Raw genomic sequence first — 20418 nt, forward strand, 5'->3', positions numbered from 1 at the left:
AATTTTTGGAAGAAATGAAGAAGCAGAAGGGCGGATAAGGGGCTGAAGCTCGAGGGTGTGGTTGAGTTGATAATTCAAAGAGCGTTATCTATCAGGGTATTAGAATTGGGGGGCACACAGGGGGGCACACAGGACAGCATGGTGGGAGGCGGGGGAGGGAAGCGATTCGCACAACTCAAGGCGACCACACATAGGTCTCACGACCTATTTGCCTGTAAGAGGGTGGGGGGGGGTGGGGGGAGGAGTGGAGTTAGGAGGGGGGGAGGTATAGGGGGGAGAGGGAGGAAACGGTACACAAAGGCATGGTGATTAGGTGAATGAACAGCACACTAGGGTAAAGGATAAGGCACAAGGTACTAACAAGTTAGTAGTACTATTATTTGTCGGATGCAGTATGTATTTACATGACATGTAGAATAGCCTCGATAAACGTCTGTGGGCTCAATGAGATAAATAAAAGACTCAGAGTGGCTGCACTTCTCAAAACACTACATCTGGATCTGGTTTGCTTACAGGAAACCCACATAGAAGGTAACAAATCATACCTGATGGAGCAGATGGGGTTTGAAGTGTTAGCAAAATCCAACCAGGGGAACAAAATGAGAGGGGTGGCAGTACTTGGGAGGCGGAGGGATGCACTGGTTAGAAGGAAAAAAGAAGATCAATGGGGGAGATGGGTCTTATTGGAAATATTGTTTAAAGGGGAGATTATTACTCTAGCCTCAATTTATGGATCCACAGATGATGACCCGGATGTTTTTCAGTATTTGGATGCAGAATTAGCACAATGGCCGGAACCAATTATTTGTTGTGGCGATTTTAACTTGCACGATCCTGATAGTTCTTTCCTGCATTCAGGGAGGCTGTATTCAGGGAGGAAAAAGAAAACTTATAGAGCCCTTTCAAATATGGCGTCGCATAACTCTCTGGAGGATCCTTGGGTTAAGTGGCACCCGAATCTAGATGGAAGCACCTTTTTCTCAGCCCCCCACCAGGTGCTGGTTAGACTCGATTATTTTTTAATCTCAAGAAATTTGCTCGATAGGTCAAGAATTGAAAAACAACCCCGTATTGCTTCGGACCACAGTCCATTAATACTGACATTAAGAATGGGACAGGTTCAGAGGGAAGACACACAGTGGACTTTTGAAAGAGCACTACTCCAGTATCAGGAATACCGGGTTTACATGATGAAATGGATTAGCGCTTTTTGGAACATAAATAGAGGGACAGCACCACCAGGGGTAGTATGGGATACCTTCAAGGCTGGGGTTAGAGGGGAGACATTGAGTTTTGTACTATCCACTCAAAAGAAGGAGAAGCTTAGGGTAGAGGAGATACGGAAAAACCTTATGAAAGCAGAAGAAGAATTAGCTATAGCTATTCGGCAGCGCTCCCCGCTCGAACAGTATATGCTCAGAGTTGTTGCACTTAAAGCAGACACCCTGGAAGGTACGGCTAAAAAAGCAGTTGAGAAGTATTTGGTTAAGAAGGAGAACGCCTAAGAGCTTAGTGAGAGGGTGGGTCACATTTTAGCTATTCGGACCAGGCAAAAGGGAGCGATGTCTGAAATTAAGGAAATCACGGATGTTCAGGGTAGTGTGATTACAGAAGCAGTTCAGGTGAGGGAAGTGTTCAGACAATTTTACTCTGCTCTCTATTCAGAAGATAACCCTGGCGATGAGAGGGAAATAGATAGTTACTTAAGAGAGGTGAGGCCCCCAGAACTCTCAGTGGAGGACAAGGCAGGGTTGGAAGCTCCATTTCAGATAGAGGAATTGGTCTTGGCTCTGGGCAGCCTACCGTCAGGGAAGGCAGCAGGCCCGGATCAGAAACCAGCGGAGTTTTTTAAGGTATTTCAAGCAGTGCTGTTAGAGGATATGTTTAATACTATGTTGTTGGCACAAAAGGGGGATTCAATTCCGGAGTTCTGGGGAGGGGCGGATATAATTGTAATACCAAAGAAAGGCAAACCTCTAACGGCCCCAGGCTCATACCGTCTGATTACGCTGATGAATGCTGATGTAAAGGTGTACTCCAAAATGCTTGCCAAAAGATTATCACGGGTGATTGAGTCCCTGGTCAGCCCCTCCCAACATGGATTTATCCCAGGCAAAGGGACGACACAACACGTCAGGCAGGTGATCACGATGTTTGATGCAGCAGGTACACTGGGAGACCCTATGGCAGCGCTTTTTCTTGATGCGGAGAAGGCATTCGATAGGGTCTCCTGGGGCTATCTATGGTCAGTTCTGAGATGGAATGGCATAGGAGAGGGCTTTATAAAGGCCATACAGACTCTATATAAAAACCCGACAGCTAAGATCAGGGTTAACAGGGGACACTCTGCAGCAGTTAACATCTACAGGGGGACCAGGCAGGGGTTCCCATCATCCCCCCTGTTATTTGCGTTATATCTTGACCCGTATTTACGCAGAATAGAAGGAAACCTAGAGATTCCATCTATGAATATAAATGGTTGTTTGATAAAAACGCTGGCATACGCAGATGATGTGGCCATTTTGACACCCAATCCCACAGTCGCGATCAGGGCGGTGGAAGTAGAGGCTGAATGTTTTGGACAGATTGCGGGGTATAGTCTGAATAACTCTAAGACGCAAATAGTGGAAAATGCCTACTCCTCCTGGAACGATCCTAGAGTTGTGGGGTCGGTGATATACTTGGGAGTGGCGATATCAGCAAGGTTAGACACGGTGGTAGGAAACAACATGGCCCCTTTAATATCACGTGTAAAGGTAGCTTTGGAGAGGATGAATAACTTACATCTGTCGCTGGTGGGATGTACTAATATTATTAAAATGGTGATCCTCCCCAAGTTTCTCTCTTTATTTAGGTCCATCCCCCTGTTCTTTGAAGCCAGCTGGTTTAATGCGTTGGAGGCAATGTGCAATAGATTTATCTGGGCACAGGGTAAGACTCGCAGGGCTTACAGGTTTATCTCACTCCCACGAGAGAGGGGTGGGTGGGGAGCCCCAGACTTCAGACTCTATTACATGGCAGCAGCTCTGCAATATATGCAGGGGCTGATAGGAGATTTTGGAGAAAATAAGGCTTATGGAGGACCGCACAATCCGGTCTTTTTACGCAAGCCTGGTAAAGGAAAAAAATGATGATTTGGAAAAACACAGTAACAAATGGGTGGAGAAATTGGGTGGGGAAAGTGTGAGGTTTCAAGAATCACTGGATTTAGGGCGAACAATACTGTTTTCATCCCCCTTGCAGTCCCAACACTACAAAACATTATATTCGCTTTATTTTACCCCTGCTAGGATAGCAAAGTGGGGTGGTACTGCAGGGATTAATTGTCCCCGCTGTAACTCCTTGGAGGCTGATAGTGTGCATATATTTGCTACCGGCCCCCAATTGCATACACTGGTTAGGGACATAGAGGGTTTTTTTATGAGGTCACTGGGGCTCCAAATAGCACTTACTCCATCTTGGATTCTTCTAGGGGTAGGCCTGGATGAGAATGGGGGGTATCGGGAATTTCAGTGTGTTGCCATGGCCATGGCAGTGTACAGACTAACCATAGCTAGGGCGTGGTTAGACAAGAACCAGCCGGTAATGCAAGTCTGGTTGGCTAACCTGCTGGCTGCATATAATATGGAGAAGAATATTTAGGCTCGAAAAGGCAGGAGAGGAAGGATCCTAGGTTTGAGAATCTGGGAGCCCATAAAGAGATGGAAGGAGGGACTGGGGATACATCATAGTTGAGGAAAGGAACCGATGAATTCATGTCTTCAATGGAGTGGTAATTGAGGATGCGGGATTATCTATGGAAATGTATTGCGTATGTATGTATAAATTGATATGAAGCAAAGAAATGTGAAGTTATAAATGTATAATGTACAAAGTGTGCTAATAATGGAAAAAATTAAATTAAATTAAATTTAAAAAAAGCAATTATATTTTTAATTCTTATTTTTTGGATCATTTTTCACACCACTTTTTATTGAATGTAATTGATGAAAAAAAGTAAAACTTTTGTAATTTTCTTTTTCACATTTTCCCAACATCCATTAACCCCCTGTCTGCCATAGGCACACAGCTGCACAACAGCATTAACTTTACAAGGATTATTCCAATGTCACCTGCATCTCACTGAGTGCCACATCCTAACTTGATTGTCAACTGTATGTTGGTGCTCTTTCTTATCCTTTCTGATTGTAAATAAAACTTTATGTTGGTGTGGTATTACTTTTGAATGGATACACTGTATTGTTATTAATTATTTATATCTTAAGTAACCACACTACATGATATTGTCTGTACTACTAATTCAAACTGGAACAATGCCATGTTTCACTAAAGTTTTTCTGCCTTGTTTGCTCTTAGGTGCACAAGATAAGAGACATCACCCACAGTACGGCTAGACTGAAGGCCTGTGCACTCGATGCATGACCACACAACACGTGACATCAGTACTCACATCTCTTCAACTTATGAAGCTAAGTGCCACTACCAATTGAGAGCTTCAAGATGACCCCAAAGAAAGGTGCCACCAAGAAAGTGGCGAGTGATAAGAAGGAGCTTACTACCACTGGAATGTCACCCAAGGCCTTTTTTGTGAACATAGTGTACCTGCCCCACCGGCCTTTGAGGAGCAAGCTGGGAGCAGCACTCCCGCATTAACGACCCCATCCCAACCTAGGCCCAAGCCCATGTCTGACACGGAGGCAGGCACTGTAATCATGGCAATGTATATGAGCAGTGACAGTGAATCAGAATTTTCTCCTTTGCAAAGTAATATCAAATCTTTGATGGAAACTCGGATATGTGGACAACAGCAGCCACAGCTAGCAATAGTAGATCCTTCCAAAGTTGGAGCACTTCAGGAGATTGAGGTTCATGCTGAGAAAGTAGAAGCCCATCTTTCAGAAAATGCATTGTCTTCCAGATCTCCAGCAACAAAAAGGAAGGGCACTCCACCATCTTCTCCAAGCACACCTTCCTGTGACTCGACTGGGATCCTGCCTCAGTCTGATACATGCCAGTAGAGTCAAGGGAAATGAAAGACAGATGGGTACACCTCCCAAACCAGCAGCCAAAGTCAAGAATTTGGGTGTCTGGATTGACAATAAATTAACTCTCTGTCAGCAGACCAATACCATTATCTCTACCTCCTATTTTTTAATACAGAAAATAAGGAAGATACACCCGCACATTCCAGCGGATACCAGAAAAACGGTAGTAACATCTCTCATTGAGTCCAAACTAGACTACTGTAATGGGCTATGTCTGCATGTTCAGAAGCAGTGTTTTAAGAAGCTTCAGATGGTTCAAAATTCAGCTGCACGTCTATTGCTCAACATTCCCAGGCACAAAGCGGTATCTAAGGAAATCCGCAATCTGGACTGGCTCCCTGTTCCTCAGCGTATTAGGTACAAGGCACTGTGTCTCGCCTATAAAGCTTTGAATCGCACAGGCCCTTCTTTTCGCCAGAATCTTTTTGTATGGTACTAACCGACCAGACACCTACGTTCCGCGAGGGCTAGACTTCTTACAGTCCCCAGAATTCGTACTGCACACTGGGGTGGCCGCAGTTTTCACTACGGTACCTCTAAACTTTGGAACTCCCTTCCAATGGAACTCAGGAGCCCTAGCTCCTTAGTGAGTTTTAGGAGAAAGTTAAAGACCTGGCTGTTTCAGGACTAGACGCTAAACATACTTACTGAGGTCTTCAGCGCCAAGATACCTCCGGGTATTCGTGCGCTCTTACAAATCCAATTAACATTAACATAACAAAAGGGCCTATGCCAACCTGTAGAATTCATCTCCAGTTATTTCCCAGAGAACAAAGGTAGAGTGCTATTGAAAGAGAAGCCTTTGCTTTAGTCTGGGCACTGCAGAAGTTGAAATCATACCTGTTTGGGACTCACTTCCTGATTCAGGCAGAGCACAGGCCCCTCAGATGGCTAATGCAAATGAGGGGTGAGAATCCAAAATTGTTGAGGTGGTCAATTTCTGTACAGGGTATGGACTTCAGGGTGGAACACAGACCAAGGGTAGACCACACCAATGATGATGGTCTCTCCAGGTTTTTCTGCCTTAGTGATAAAAACTCCCTAAAGGTTGGGTAGCTCTCCCCGCTTTCAGCTGGGGGGAGGAGGGGATACATAAATTCAACAATGGCAACAGTTCATAAGAGCGCACAGCAAATTTCGGAAAAGTAAGTCCACTAAGTATGGTTGGTGCTCAAGGTAGACTTGAGTCTGTTACCACGACTCCAATTGAAACCACCAAGGTGGTTCGACCACAATTGCAAATGTTCCACCAAGCACTCCAATGATTAATTAAAGTCCACAATTAATATTCTCTGTTGTTCTTCAAATTTCTTTTCTTTCTTCTTTGTTCTTCTTCTTCCAAAATAACACTTTCAAACAGCCAACACGTGTTTCGTCTTAGTCAGTCTTAGACATATAGACTTCTTCAGGGCTGTAAGTAATTACAATATTCTTAATTTTAGCCCTAATTTGGAAACTTATTGTCAATGGAATACTAAGTTTAGTTATACTTACAGGTTACAGGATATATGGATCGGGATTAACACTTACTGCGGGGTTCCCGATAAGAAAACATTTAAAAGGTATGAATCTTATTAAACTTTAAAATGACTAAAATAAGATTTGACTTTGATACCTAGTACAAATAGGGGTATACTTATTATATTTCCCTGCTCCAGACGAATGTACCTGAAGGACAGACATTTGATTAACATTACTAAAATTGAATTCGTGCTACAAGACTATACATATCTGAAGATAAGGTGAGGCAAAGGAGATACCTATAAGGAGTATAATTTGTGAGATATACTAATAACTGTACCTAAGAGAATAGTTTATGATTGGGGTGGTTTTTCGTTGTAGTTATACGTTGATTTGGAATCTTTGGGAGAGGACCTATCGTATAGAATTAAAATTGGACCTTATAAGGGGAGGTCGTGTAAGCTAAGGATTGCTGGTTATTACTTACATTTTGGGAATTACAATCGGGTCCTGCCCACTTGGCAACTACGCTACATTGCACTACGGTGATTCTTGTTTCTTTCTTGGCACTAGGGTCTGCCTGTTATGTCTATACTATACTCCACAGTAATTCGGTGGTTTTCTTATAAGCAATGACTTGACCATTGCAAGAGCCTGTTGTAAATACTGTTAACCAAATTAAGGCTAAAATTAAGATTATTGTAATTACTTACAGCCCTGAAGAAGTCTATATGTCTAAGTCTGACTAAGACGAAACACGTGTTGGCTGTTTGAAAATGTTATTTTGGAAAAAGAAGAACAAAGAATAAAGAAAAGAAATTTGAAGAACAACAGAGAATATTAATTGTGGACTGTAATTAATCATTGGAGTGCTTGGTGGAACATTTGCAGGAGGGGATACATGTTAGACCTATCTGCCTTGGAGTGGGCTTCCCCCAAACCTTTTGCCTGCTTAACTCATCTTTTTGCTGATTCTTTTTGATGGCCATAGGATTCTGAGCCCTTTAACACTGCTGACCTGTGCTAAAGTGCCCCTACATTTACCCTAAACATGGTTACATTTGGTATATTCACAGTAAGGAGATATACTTTATCTTTAAGTCTCTAGTAGAGTACATACCTGCGCCCAGGGCCTGTAAATTAAATGCTACTCATGGGCCTGCACCACTGATTGTGCCACCCACACAAGTAGCCCTTTAAAAATGTCTCAGGCCTGCCACTGCAGAGACAGTGTTTGCAGTTTTACTGATACTTCGACTTGGCATTTAAAACCCTTTGCCAAGCCTCAAATTCCCCTTTTATTATCTATAAGTCACTCCTAAGGTAGGCCTTAGGCAGCCCATAGGGCAAGGTTATGTGTAAGTGAAAGGTAGAACATGTACTTTTACGTTTTGTAAGTGCTGGTAGTGAAAATACACCCAAATTCATTATTCACAACTGTGAGGCCTACTCCTCTCATAGGTTAACATTGGGAATTATTTATTACACTTTTAAGCGTGAGATTCCTGATTAGAAAGGAGTAGCTCTGTCATGTTTTATATGTTTGGAATGGGAATGACGAATTCTCTTTACTGGTAAAGTTGAATTTGACATTACTATTTTAAAAATGCCACTTTTACAAAGTGTGCATTTCTCTGCTCTGAAAGCTCTGTGTACCTGCAGCCTGTCTCCAATACACGTTTGGGGTAAGTGACAGCTTAACTTCATGATGTGAACATAAGTATTGTTTCTCTAGCAAATGGGAACACAAGAATAATACAAGAATAATACACAATATATAAATATCGTCCCAGTGTTCAGAAAGCCTACAAGGTGGACAGTATTGCAGTGGGAGCTGCCCTCAGAGTCCCCAACCCACACCTCAAGAGTTCCAGACCTGGAGGTGACCACCTGAAGTGTGGCCACTTCGGACCATAGCTCAGCTATAGAGCCCTCCGCCTCTCGAAACTTGTCCAACACATTTCGGAGGTCAGGTTGGAGGAGGTTAACTTCTAGCGCCACCACCTCTATCTTCCCTTCTAGAGCCAACCGGGACCCCTGTATAGCTCCAAGTAACTCCTCACAAGAAGTCTCCTCAGCAGACGCTCCCTGACCAATCTCCTACCTCTGACCAGACTGTCTTGTCTGCTGCCATGGAATACGCCTCACAATCCATAGAGTGGCCCTGAGTGGGGGCACCTGCCTATTCCTCCACATACAAGCTATTTCCGGGTACTTCCACAGGCACCTTTCATCAAAAAATGTACCAAAAATGTTCCAGATGGCCGCACCATCCCTACATGTCCCAAAGACAGCAGGAGCTAAGCAGGTATCCCTGCAGCCCCAACGCTCAGGCACTGCCCCATTCGCCCCAACAAAGCCTCAGGGGGACACACGAAGGCTCAGGTGCCCCCTGGTCCACAGATACACAACCCCTCAATGCTGCAGAGCCGGGGTCTCTGGGGCACTGCGAGCAGCACAGGGCACTTATCAGGCAAACAGCAACAAGTCATGCAGGTCTCCCAGCGTGGCGGGGGGGTGGGGGCAACCAGAGTGACACTGGACAAGCACCCCAAGCACTGCAGGGCCTCAGTACATCGATTTCGCTACTGTGCTCATGCAATATTCAAACCCCACAGTCAATTTTTAGATATTTTCCTTATAATGGAATCACGACAATTAACCTGCTATTCTGGTCATTCGTACACACGTTTAAATGATTGATATTTTAAAGAGTGTTTAAAATTGTAAGGGACCTTTTTTCAGCACAGATTGTCTGTCAATATATTAAAATATTTGTGTCTCTGGACTGTTGCCATTGTTCACTCTCTAAGGTGAAAATGGATATAAAATGACAATTAAAATGCGCCCAGACATCAATTTACTGTTTGGGAGAGGGCATTCCATATTCCAATTCTGTTTATGGGGATTGCAAAGATTCAAAACTTGACCCCTATGTGCGTTATCAATTGATCTATTTAATAAAAACATTTAAATGCATCAATTTAAACTCATAGATTGAGGTCAAATATTGAGTTAAGAGCAGAATAGATAACTCTAGCCCGGAAGGTTAATAGGGTGAAGAATACACCGTATGCAGGCATCAATTTGCGCTGATTTCATTGGCAGCTCTTCATTAAGACATCAGGTACCCATTGTTTCAGCTACGCATTTATGAGCGGTCTGGCTGGGATACGCGGTGTGCACCGAGTCAGGCTTTTTTTTGCAAGCAAACATGATGCTTTTAGCAATTGCGCCGCCTACACTGTTTCAAAAGTCCAAACAAGTTTCTGTGAATTCTTAAATTTTATGTTTGCCACCTACTAGCTGTGCTGTTTACTGTCATTAATTAGTTGTTTTTTACACTTATAAAATCTGAAGCAAAGGATGCTTTCGTCGTAGTTAACATTTGGCATCCCAGAGAGTGGAAATAGTCATCAGAACATATATAAATAAAGAAGGTCATATGCAAACAGGGAATTTTAAAAAATAAAAATAAATGTTTGCTGCGTAAATAAGACACGAAAAGTGACAAATATATAAGCATCTGGAGAGAGACAGTTCCGCCAACTACAACAAGACTGCTGTTGCCACCCTTTCACACCGTTTTCACTCCAACTCTTTTTAAGGACAAAGCACAAAGAACAGGGGGGCTTATTTACAAGCCCCTTGCGCCTCCAGTGCGTCACTTTTAATATGGGAAAAAGTGAATGAGTGCTATGCGTAGTGGGCTGTCTAGCTAATAATCTGCCACCTTACTCTTAAATAACAGTCCACCTCAGCAGCGTATAGCAACATAAAATCTGCAAGGTACTGCAGAGAAACTAAAACCAGTTCCATGCACCCACCATCATGCACCCCCTTCTAGCTCCATGAAATCTCTGTCCTCATCTGCATAGTATTCGGACAAGAACGACTGACTGTCTCTCAAAATCTGCTATATTTGGCACTCTACTAAAGGAACCATTCCTGAATGCTAAATCCATATGTATTGCAGAATTATAACCAGATTTAATTTAAAGATCTAAATTAACAACTTGACTATTTCTATCTCGATTTAGTTACCTATCAAAAGCTTCATTCACATCCACGAGCCGACTTCCACACATATGTGTGTAAGTGACATTCCCAGATCTTGGAAAGAGGCCAGGTTGCTTCCTTCTTGCTTGTACATAGGCTCAGACCCTTTATCAGCCCCTGTATAGTAAACCTACACCTACACTTTGACGACACCCAGCCTAATTTCAGCTGTCAAATAGATGTTTGTTGTTGGATGTCATGGATGGTTGAATTTAACGATGAGTATTAAAAACCTGGGGGCCTATTACCAAGAAATAGCGATATTTATCGCTAAAGGTGCTTTGCTACTTTTTTTTTTATCGCTGCCTATCACTGGATATTTTAGTGGAGAAAACATGCTATTAGCAACGTTTTTCTCCGTTCTGCTAAAATATCCAGCGATAGCGGCGAAATGCAAGAATATCACTGGAAATCCAGCGATATTCTCGCATTAACGCAAATGGGGGCTTAATCTGATAATCCACCCCCCATTGACTATACAGGTAAGTCAACTTTTTAGCAGGTGTTAGATTATACCGACAATCGCGCTTAGCGCAATTTTTTTATCGCTTTGCCTGCTTTGCTAATAGGCAATAGCTGTGTTAGCGACTGCTTTCAGTCGCTAACAGGTTGGTTACACCCACTTTGCATGTCATTAGCGATACATATCGCTGACAAAGCGGGCCCCAAACCTGTCGCTATCGCCTAAAAGCTGTCGCTAACTGCTGTTAGCGACAGCTTGCTGATAGGGTGAAAAAAATATTGCCGCTTTAGCAGGAAAAAATCCCGCTAAAGCGGCGATATTGCCCTTGCTAATATGCCCCCTAATGTTTAGAAATTGCGATTTATTGATCCTCTTTCAACCCACACACTTTGAGCCATCAAGGAAAAATTCTAGAGTAGAACCCAGATTCAACATCTTTGACCCGCTGCTCATACTCCGAGGCTCAGATTCCCTGCATCTGCTTTCGTTTAAAAACTGTCATTTGACGTCTGAATAAGGAACGTTTTGCGTCTGGCGAAGTCAACAGTACTCAACTTCTTGGGATCAATACACAGAGAGTAAGTAGCCTTTGGATAGCCCTCTTCAAATAATGACCTTTCTTTTCATTTCAGGAATTGGCTTTTTATATTGTCAATCACATTTTAGATCATCTAAGAGCTGAATTTAAGTCTCAAAATCATGCTCCTCGTTACTGTGCTGTGAATAATCTCCTTCATAAAACTTCAACACTATATTTTCTTTCTTTGATCTATCCTACATATTTATTTTTGGCTATTGTTCTGTGATTCACTCACAGTGCTTGAATCTATACCACTTCTCAGCACCCAGAAAATCTGCTCTTTCCATAGTTCTCCACATGCCCTCCATATCCCATATCATGATACATTTTACTGGAGCACTCAATTTACCAATCTTCCTTCTTCTGTTTCTATTACATTTAGGAATGCATGCTGTATTTGCAATAAGTCATCTGCCCGTATTGATGTTGTCTTTATACATACTCGTCTTTTCATCTATTTTATAAAAAAACATAGATTATCCTTTTTAAAACCTTTACTTCTGTTGTCTACTCTAATTCTTGTCACAACAAATAGCAACGTGGTTATAACCATGGAACGATTCAATTCTATACTGGGGACGATACATAGATGGTTGCATAATGATATGGACGGGCTCTTAAGACAAGCTTATTGGCTTTATTGAATACATGAACAGCAATGACTTGAACATTTCTTTCACTTCTGAATACAGTAAGAACAAGATTTCCTTTTTGGATGTCGAACTTTTCATAAAAGAAAGTAAGATTGAGAGTAGGACTTTCAGAAAAGAAACAGCTTGCAACTCTCTGCTCCATGCAACAAGTGCGCATCCGCCACACCAAATAAATGCAATCCCCTATGGGGAATTGATGAGAATAAGACGAAATTGCAGCACAAACATAGACTTTGACGACCAGAAAAAGGGAACCCTCCAAAGATTTCTTAATAGGGGTTATGACAAAACTATACTAAAGAAAGCTGAATCTAGGATTAACAAGATTAAACGTGATGATACATTAAGGGACTCCTTAAAGAAGAACAAGGAGGTGGACAAAATTAGGTTAATCACGGGATATAATGACTGGTCCAAAATATTGAGTAAGACTTTAAACAAACACTGGCATTTACTCCAAGCGAATAAGTGCTTGGAGAAATATGTAACCAAGAGACCAGCAATAACCTATAGGAGGGGACGCACACTTAGGTACATTTTAAGTCCTAGTTATCCTACTACATTACCCAACACCAATTGGTTAACTGAACATGGTAGGGGCTTTCACAGTTGTAATCAATGCACAGCATGCAAATGGGCCAAAGCCAAAGTCACACACTTCAATGGTCCAAATGATAAAAAATATGAGATCGGGAACAATATTAATTGTCTCACAAAATATGTTGTATATGCTGTGGAATGCAAGTGTAAGAAAACATATATTGGGAGTACAATCAGAGCTCTACGAGAAAGGATATGCGAACATGTTAGGGCAGTTAAACTAGGAGATATGAGATATCCCCTAGCTGCACACATGTCAATTTGTCCATTACAAACCACCAATAGACATTTTGAATATTATGGGATAGATCACATAAAGAGACATCCAAGAGGGGGAAATAGGGAACTTATGCTACGCAGGAGAGAAGCTATGTGGATACTGAAGATGTGTAGCATAGAGTGTGGTCTGAATATCGACCAGGAGTTGCACTATTTCTTAGGAGATAACAGATGAATTATATTGCATATAATTAAGGTAAATTGAGTTTGTTATGCAATCATCTATTACAATGTATAACTTGATGCTGAAAATATTAGGTAATACTGTTAATGATTTCTGTACAGAATGACCTTTGTCTCTATGATTCTTTAAATGTGAATTTATTTATTGATGGAAGGTTCTTGGTTCTATATATTTCCCTTACATAGCTACAGAAAAGCATTCTATCATATTTTACTTTGATTAACACTATATATATAAGCTGAGATAAAAACATCATATTCTGACTTGAGTTTCCAGAAAATGTAGGGTATATCATTTTCCATATGAACATTAGGATATGAATTCAAGCGTCTTTCATGACAATGGTTAGTTACTATCTAACCATATAGAATAGTATTTAGCCTTTTCTGACTTTTCATAAATAATGGTTAAGCGATTATGAGCGTGAGCCGAGCACAGATTACTTCGTTTTTATAGATAAAATATTCGTGACCTTTTCATAACCAATGAATAAGCGTTTGAGAGCGTGAGCTGAAAATACATCACTTTTTTTTTTTTTTTCACTCCATCATGAATTGGATTGATAAAAGACGCTTAGTAATTTATCTTGATAAAGTACTACCAATATGGCCGCTTCATTGATTTAGTCTGTAGTCCTCCTTTAATTTCCTGACTTACGAACATTACCCAATCAGGGACGTTGATAGAAGAAAGTCTATTTGATTGAGAGGCGGACTACACCAGGGCCGTAGACGCCAAACACACATGGCGATGGGAAACCTTGGAGCAGCGCTACTCTAGCTGAGTTAATAGGTAAGGGATTACCAAATATTGAGTCTATGAAACGCTTGGCAAAATTGCATGCTTCTCTTGTAGAAATAGGGGATGTATTAATTTATCGAAAAATTATTACGTTTTGCATTCTTGTCCTACCGCCGTATTAAGACGTATTAAATTATCGGTGAACACGCTCACCATCTATAATGTCGACAAGTGATTTAATTTCGACTTCTTTAGTGAATTGCTCTTTTAACGGGGTATTTCTGCTTAATGGGTGTTATTACACTATATTCGAACATGAAGCACTGAGATCACGCGTATATGGAAACATGGATTAACAATAAAATTTGGGGTGAAACCTAGTCATCTAATATGATACTTATTTAACAATAGAAGAGAATACTGAATGCACTATTTCCTAAAACTTTAGAATTGAAGAATGAACACTCGATACAGAACAAAAAGGAAAATAACGCACGTATAGCGTTTTCTTCACTTGGAACCCACGTGTGGGTTGGAAATATCACCACGCATAGAGTAGGTGATATTTTAATTTTGCTCTTTACCTACTATTAATGAAGTTTTATCAATAGATGTTATATGTAATATAAACTTTACTCTTTGCAGGGTACAACACAGAAATTCTTAGGTATCGTTACTATACTCTTTTATTAAATAATTACTGGTGATTTCTACTAACAGATCTTTGTTAATTTCTCACAATTTCCGTTCGTCATCATCACTTCCTAGTATCTTGCATGAAATACCTTATTACAAATTGGAACCGACTTGATTTATCATTAAATTCTAGAACTGGCCTTTAACTTTGCTTTTCTGGGCAGTAAGGTTGAGATATTATGAACCATTTGGAACCACTGTTTTCCGCTCTTTCCATCAAAGTATGTTTAGACTATACATAAGCCGTAACTTAAATGTTTTCATAACGGATATAATCAAACAATTGAAATGAATGTTAGAATGTGAACAAATATTTAGCCACTTAATGGTTATACCATAACGGGTGCACTGTCTGTTTATTATTATATCTCACTATTGTGCTTGGGGTAAATTGATAGCTACTGATGTGAAGAAATACTATACAATTTTGTATATCTATTTTTATGCAGCCTTGAGAAAGTCACGGAACTACTATCTGTAGTGACGAAACACATTGGCTGTTGTTTGCTGTTGGGAAGAAATCTGAATTAAAACAATACAAGAACTACATTTGAAAATTTAAATTGTTGACTGATATCTCTTTGCATCTAATATTTGTGAAATTCTGAATAAGTTAAACTCAATCTTATGAATATACGTGTGCTTGGGAGTTAAGAATTTACTCTAATTCTTGGTCTTTATTGTCAGATATCGCTCAGACAACAGGCACAGCACTGGCAGTGGCACTGACCTCCTATACCATCAATCAACGTACTTCCTTTATCTTGTTCCTCTCCCCATTTTTGGCAACCTTTGAACTTCACCTTGCCTCATTGTTCACCCTCTGCCTATCTAATTTATGATCATGTATTACCTTAGGAGTTCTCCTGCCTCCTTGTATGATAAACTCGACTCACTAGCACTGTGTCCTCTGTTTTCTCCTTTCACGCTAGAATGCTGCCATCTTACTCAACTTGATATTTTCTTTTCTGATATCTTTAGTTCCTTCCTTGTCATAGTTTTATGCTCATTCACCTTTTCATCTGCGCCTTCTACATACTCTATTCTCATCCCAGGCACAGGCTACCATCTTCTCTCATCCCTTTTTACCCCTCTCCCCAACATACTGCCTCCCTCTGTCTCTTCCATTTATTTTAGGACACTGACCTACCTTCTCCTAAAATCCCTCCTACTTCGTCTATCTCACATGTCTTCCTTCTCCACAAACTCATTCATCCAAGCACCCAGATCATCACTCTTCTCTTCTCCTTATTGCCTTCTTACCTCCTGAATCTGTCAGCAGCCCTGGCTGGCACCTGGTCTTCTCTTCACATCGAACAATGTAGACATTTACCAAGAATGAGTGCATGTGGAATAAATCCTACTAACCTGTGACCTTAACCTCTAACTCTACTTCATACTTTTGAGAAATCAGGTCCAAAAAGTCCCTGGTCCTTCAAAAGTTACTGGAATCCAATTTTGACATGTGCTTTTTTTTTTACGTCTGGTCTAGAGGTGCCATACCGCAGATTCTCATACTGGAGACCAAGACCCACTTTTAGCATTTGATTCTCAGGGTAACAATGAAGAACACTCCAAGTTTCACTAAGGGAGGTGCCATAGGCTCAAAACTCACAACTCAACAACCCATCAAATAACACTCCTTTTAACATTGTCCACTCAGGACCTTTTCTTTAGAAAAGGAGGAGTACTTCAAAATATTTACTAAATACAATATGCAAAGTTACAAATATCTACAAAATGACAGGTGAGAAAAGTAATAGGAAACCCTCTTAAAGGTGCCTCACAAAGTATGTTTTGTAAAAAAGACATACTTTAGAAAAATGGTAGCAGTCAGCAATTAACCCTCAAATCCGAACTAGGGGGCCCATTAGGATGACGGGCGGACTTTGTCCGCCCGTCATCCTGTCGTGTCTATGGACCGCCCGCCATTAGGGCGGGGGTCCCGTAGGGGGCATTAGGATGTGCCCGCCACAGTGGCGGGCGCATCCTGTATCTTCAGCATTGCGGTGGGCGGTGCTGAATGCACCGCCCACCGCAATGCTGAAGATACATGCAATGCATTACAAAGCACATCGTGACAGGCAGCGCGCGGTGCCTGCCACGTTGTACTTTGTAATGCATAGGTACCCCCCACGTGCACAACCCACCCCCCCCGGAGTCCCTGGGGGCCCGCAACGGGCCCCCACAGGGTGTCTCCACGGAAAGGCATTTTTACATGCCCTTGCTAATATGGCTGGCGGTGTCTCATAGACACTGCCACTATATTAAACCTTTTGCGCCCCGGCCGCAAGGCGGCCGGGGCAGAAAAGCGGCGGATGGTCTTTCCGTCCGCCGCGGTCCCCCCCACCATCCTAATATGGCGGGGGGAATTTAGGTGCGGATGGCGGGCAGATTGCCCCCGCCAGGCTGGCGGTGGCTACCGCCAGCCTGGCGGGGGCAATCCACCCGCCATCCTAATGGGCCTCTAGATATTGTTGTTCTGAGGTAGCTAAAACTGTTTGTGTGGCCGGATATCATAACCCCTAAAATGTCAATAACCTTACATGTGAATATTGGTATCAATAGAAAGTGGTGCAGTCATTAAAGATGGCCTAAAGCCTTCAACAATCAATAGCACAACCATAAGCCTAGTGGCACAGCAATTACAAAATTGGTAAATCGCTATTAAAATGCCAGCTCTATTGACTTTAACAGCACTAATACAAAAAATGTATATTTCAACAAAAATGTGTTTATTATTTTACATCATATTGCCAAGCAACCACTCAGGACTCACAACATACAGGGTTCAAATGATGCCACAGACAACAAAACTATGCTTGTAATTACTAATTGTGTGACCTTGGCCCAATTTTCCAAGAAGCACAGATCCCTGGAAAGTATTGAAGTATAATATTTTTTATTGGAGAGCAGCACTCTGCAACATTATTTGTAAGGGGCACACAAAATATCTGCCGCACGTATTTTTATTTTTTGTAATAACACTGTTCGTGATGGCCATTAATTCTTCTGAATAGCTATTTATTAAGGAGTTAAATTTTGCCTTGGGCCACAGTTTTAGAAAGAGACAACTATAGGAATTACACAAAATGGGTGAAAAGAAATACTGTTGGCAACATTAGGGCCTTATTCATGAGGCCTTGAGACAGTTTTGAGCTTCAGTTGCGTCACTTTTTGTGACGCATCGGCGGCGTAAAACATGCCCCCTGTTGCGACCTATTTACAAAGTGCCTCATCTAAGTAGATGCCTCACTTTGTAAACCCCTGCGCTACATTATACCTGCGTTAGGTATAATGTATGCAGGGTGAGCGTTCCCACATAAGTATGCCTTGTAGAAGTGACGCAGTGAAATCTATGAGATTTCACTGCGCCACTTCTAGAGTGCAAATGCGTCAATATCTTACGCCGACTGACACAGGCCCCTTCACATGGGGCTTGCCCCTTGTGAAAGGACTCATTGCTGGAGTTGCGTCACTTTTGTGACACACTCCCGCAATGCGTCACTTTTGCACCCACAGATATGTCAGAAATACTGATGTATCTGTAACTACTTGTGACATGATGCGTCATACAGTAAATATGACGCATTCATCATGTCGCAAGGAGGGTGCCCTGAGAAGCGACGTATCGCTTTTTTCACGCAGCGATGAGTCACTTCTCATCTAAGATTTTATGCAGTGAGAAGAAGAATGCATCCAAGCTACTCTTGAAAACTCTGAAGGGTTACATCATTTTTTGAAGTCATTCTCAGATCTTACTTTTCATTCTTATTCAAGGTTTTGGTGAGCATTGGTAAGGGATAGAATAGTGAGGACTGATATTTATTACATCCACACTAACAGGAAAATAACAGTATTCATACTTATTTCTCAGTAGGAAAAGAATTTGAACCGTCTATATTTTGCCATAACTTCATGTTAAAGTTAACGAATGGATTGATTCATTTACAAGAAAGAAAGAGCGAAAGAGGACTCTGTTTTAGCAATCTTAAGGTTCCTCAGCCTCACCTTGGAAGCACACTCAATTTCCTGGATGTGTTAAGCAGTGAGGCGGTTTTGTGATTGGGTGCACTAATACCTAAGTGGGGAAGTGTAGAATCTATCCACTTGACAGAAGATTTTTGATGAATGCCAATGTATATGTAATGCTTTGACATTGTAAATGTCCTTGTCCCTATTTTCTTTTCAATCTTCCGAACTACTAGCTGTTGACAATCATGTCGCCTTCTCTTAAGTACGGTAGTCAGCGTAAACTAGATTTTATTCTCTCCCTTTTGGTCTAGAGACCTATTAAAGAGTTGATGCTAGAATTTTTCTAGGACATTATGTCAGTACAATTAAACATGTTCACTTCTCAATAAAGTCTGAATACTAAAAAAGGAGCAAAGAATATATTTGTATCACCTGCAGGCCCGGACTGGCCGTTGCAGGCACCGGGCAATGATCACCTGTCCCTAAAACATAGCAAATAATGCCAGATAACATCTCTGCTAGCATCGCCGTGTTGCAGCACACATGTGAGCTATAGCAAATACATAACATTTCATGGAAGTGCTATCAGAACCAGAATTGAAGCATGCAGCAATCCTGATCTTGAATGACCAGTGGTGAAGTTAACTGTTCCCTTTATAGCAATTGAAAAATATGAAATACGTTCTTGCATTAGTCAACTGAAATATATCCCAAAAGGTGTACATGTTATCTGTGTTCACACCTCATTCATCCCTTTGTGACCTCTGCCTGTCAGCTACCACTTCAGAGGTGCTAGGAGGCCAGGAGCCAGGAAGGACAGGGCAGAAAAGGCAAGGACCGGCTTGAGCCAATGGGCAGAAATCGAGATACCAGTCGACTAGTTGGAGGCAGTGAGAGACCTCTGGAAAGTAAATCAAGATGCTTGCTGAACAATAGTCCAAGGCCAAGGCCAATGGCCTTGCCCCACTCATCCTCATCGGACTTTGAATTCCATTCTGAAAGACAGGAGAGTGGGATGACATGAACCTGCAGGCATAGCCTTTGACTGGAACAGGCATGATTAATTACTGTAGAGTATTGATCATATTGACAAGACTTGGAGTTGGGTAAGGCGAACTGGAAGAGCTTTTTTTTTAGAATTACTAGGAAGGATGTGCCTGTGAGCAGAATGACATATCTACATACTGGATAACAGCTGCAGATGTAGTGTGATTCATATGTATAGGCTAACTCAAACAGACAACTATGGAGTGCACGAATCACTGTACCTAATGCATGACACTAACCTTCAACCAGGGGTATCCTGGATTTGGTGATTGGTCTCAGCTAGTTTATTGAAATTACCTCAGGTTCTGCTGTAATAGATGCCTTTGCTGTGAACCTTAGAATCGTTGTCTTTCTGTATCAAATACCAGAAAATATTGCATGAAGTTCTGGCCACAACTTCAAGGTCATTCCTCTTTTAGTTGAGATTTTTTAAATAGAAAATCAGTCTATTGTTAACTTTGTAAATGTACAAATGATCACTTATTTTCCAATTCCGATTCAAATACAAGACAACATTTACTATCTCAAAATTTAGATACAACTTCCGAATGTTTCTGTACTCAGGAATGAAATATAGACTGAAGATGGGATTGTTGTGAGACTATCTTTAGTGATATTTTAAAAAGGTACATATT

This window comes from Lissotriton helveticus, chromosome 3_1, assembly GCF_964261635.1.
Source record: "Lissotriton helveticus chromosome 3_1, aLisHel1.1, whole genome shotgun sequence".
In the NCBI taxonomy this organism is placed as follows: Eukaryota; Metazoa; Chordata; class Amphibia; order Caudata; family Salamandridae; genus Lissotriton; species Lissotriton helveticus.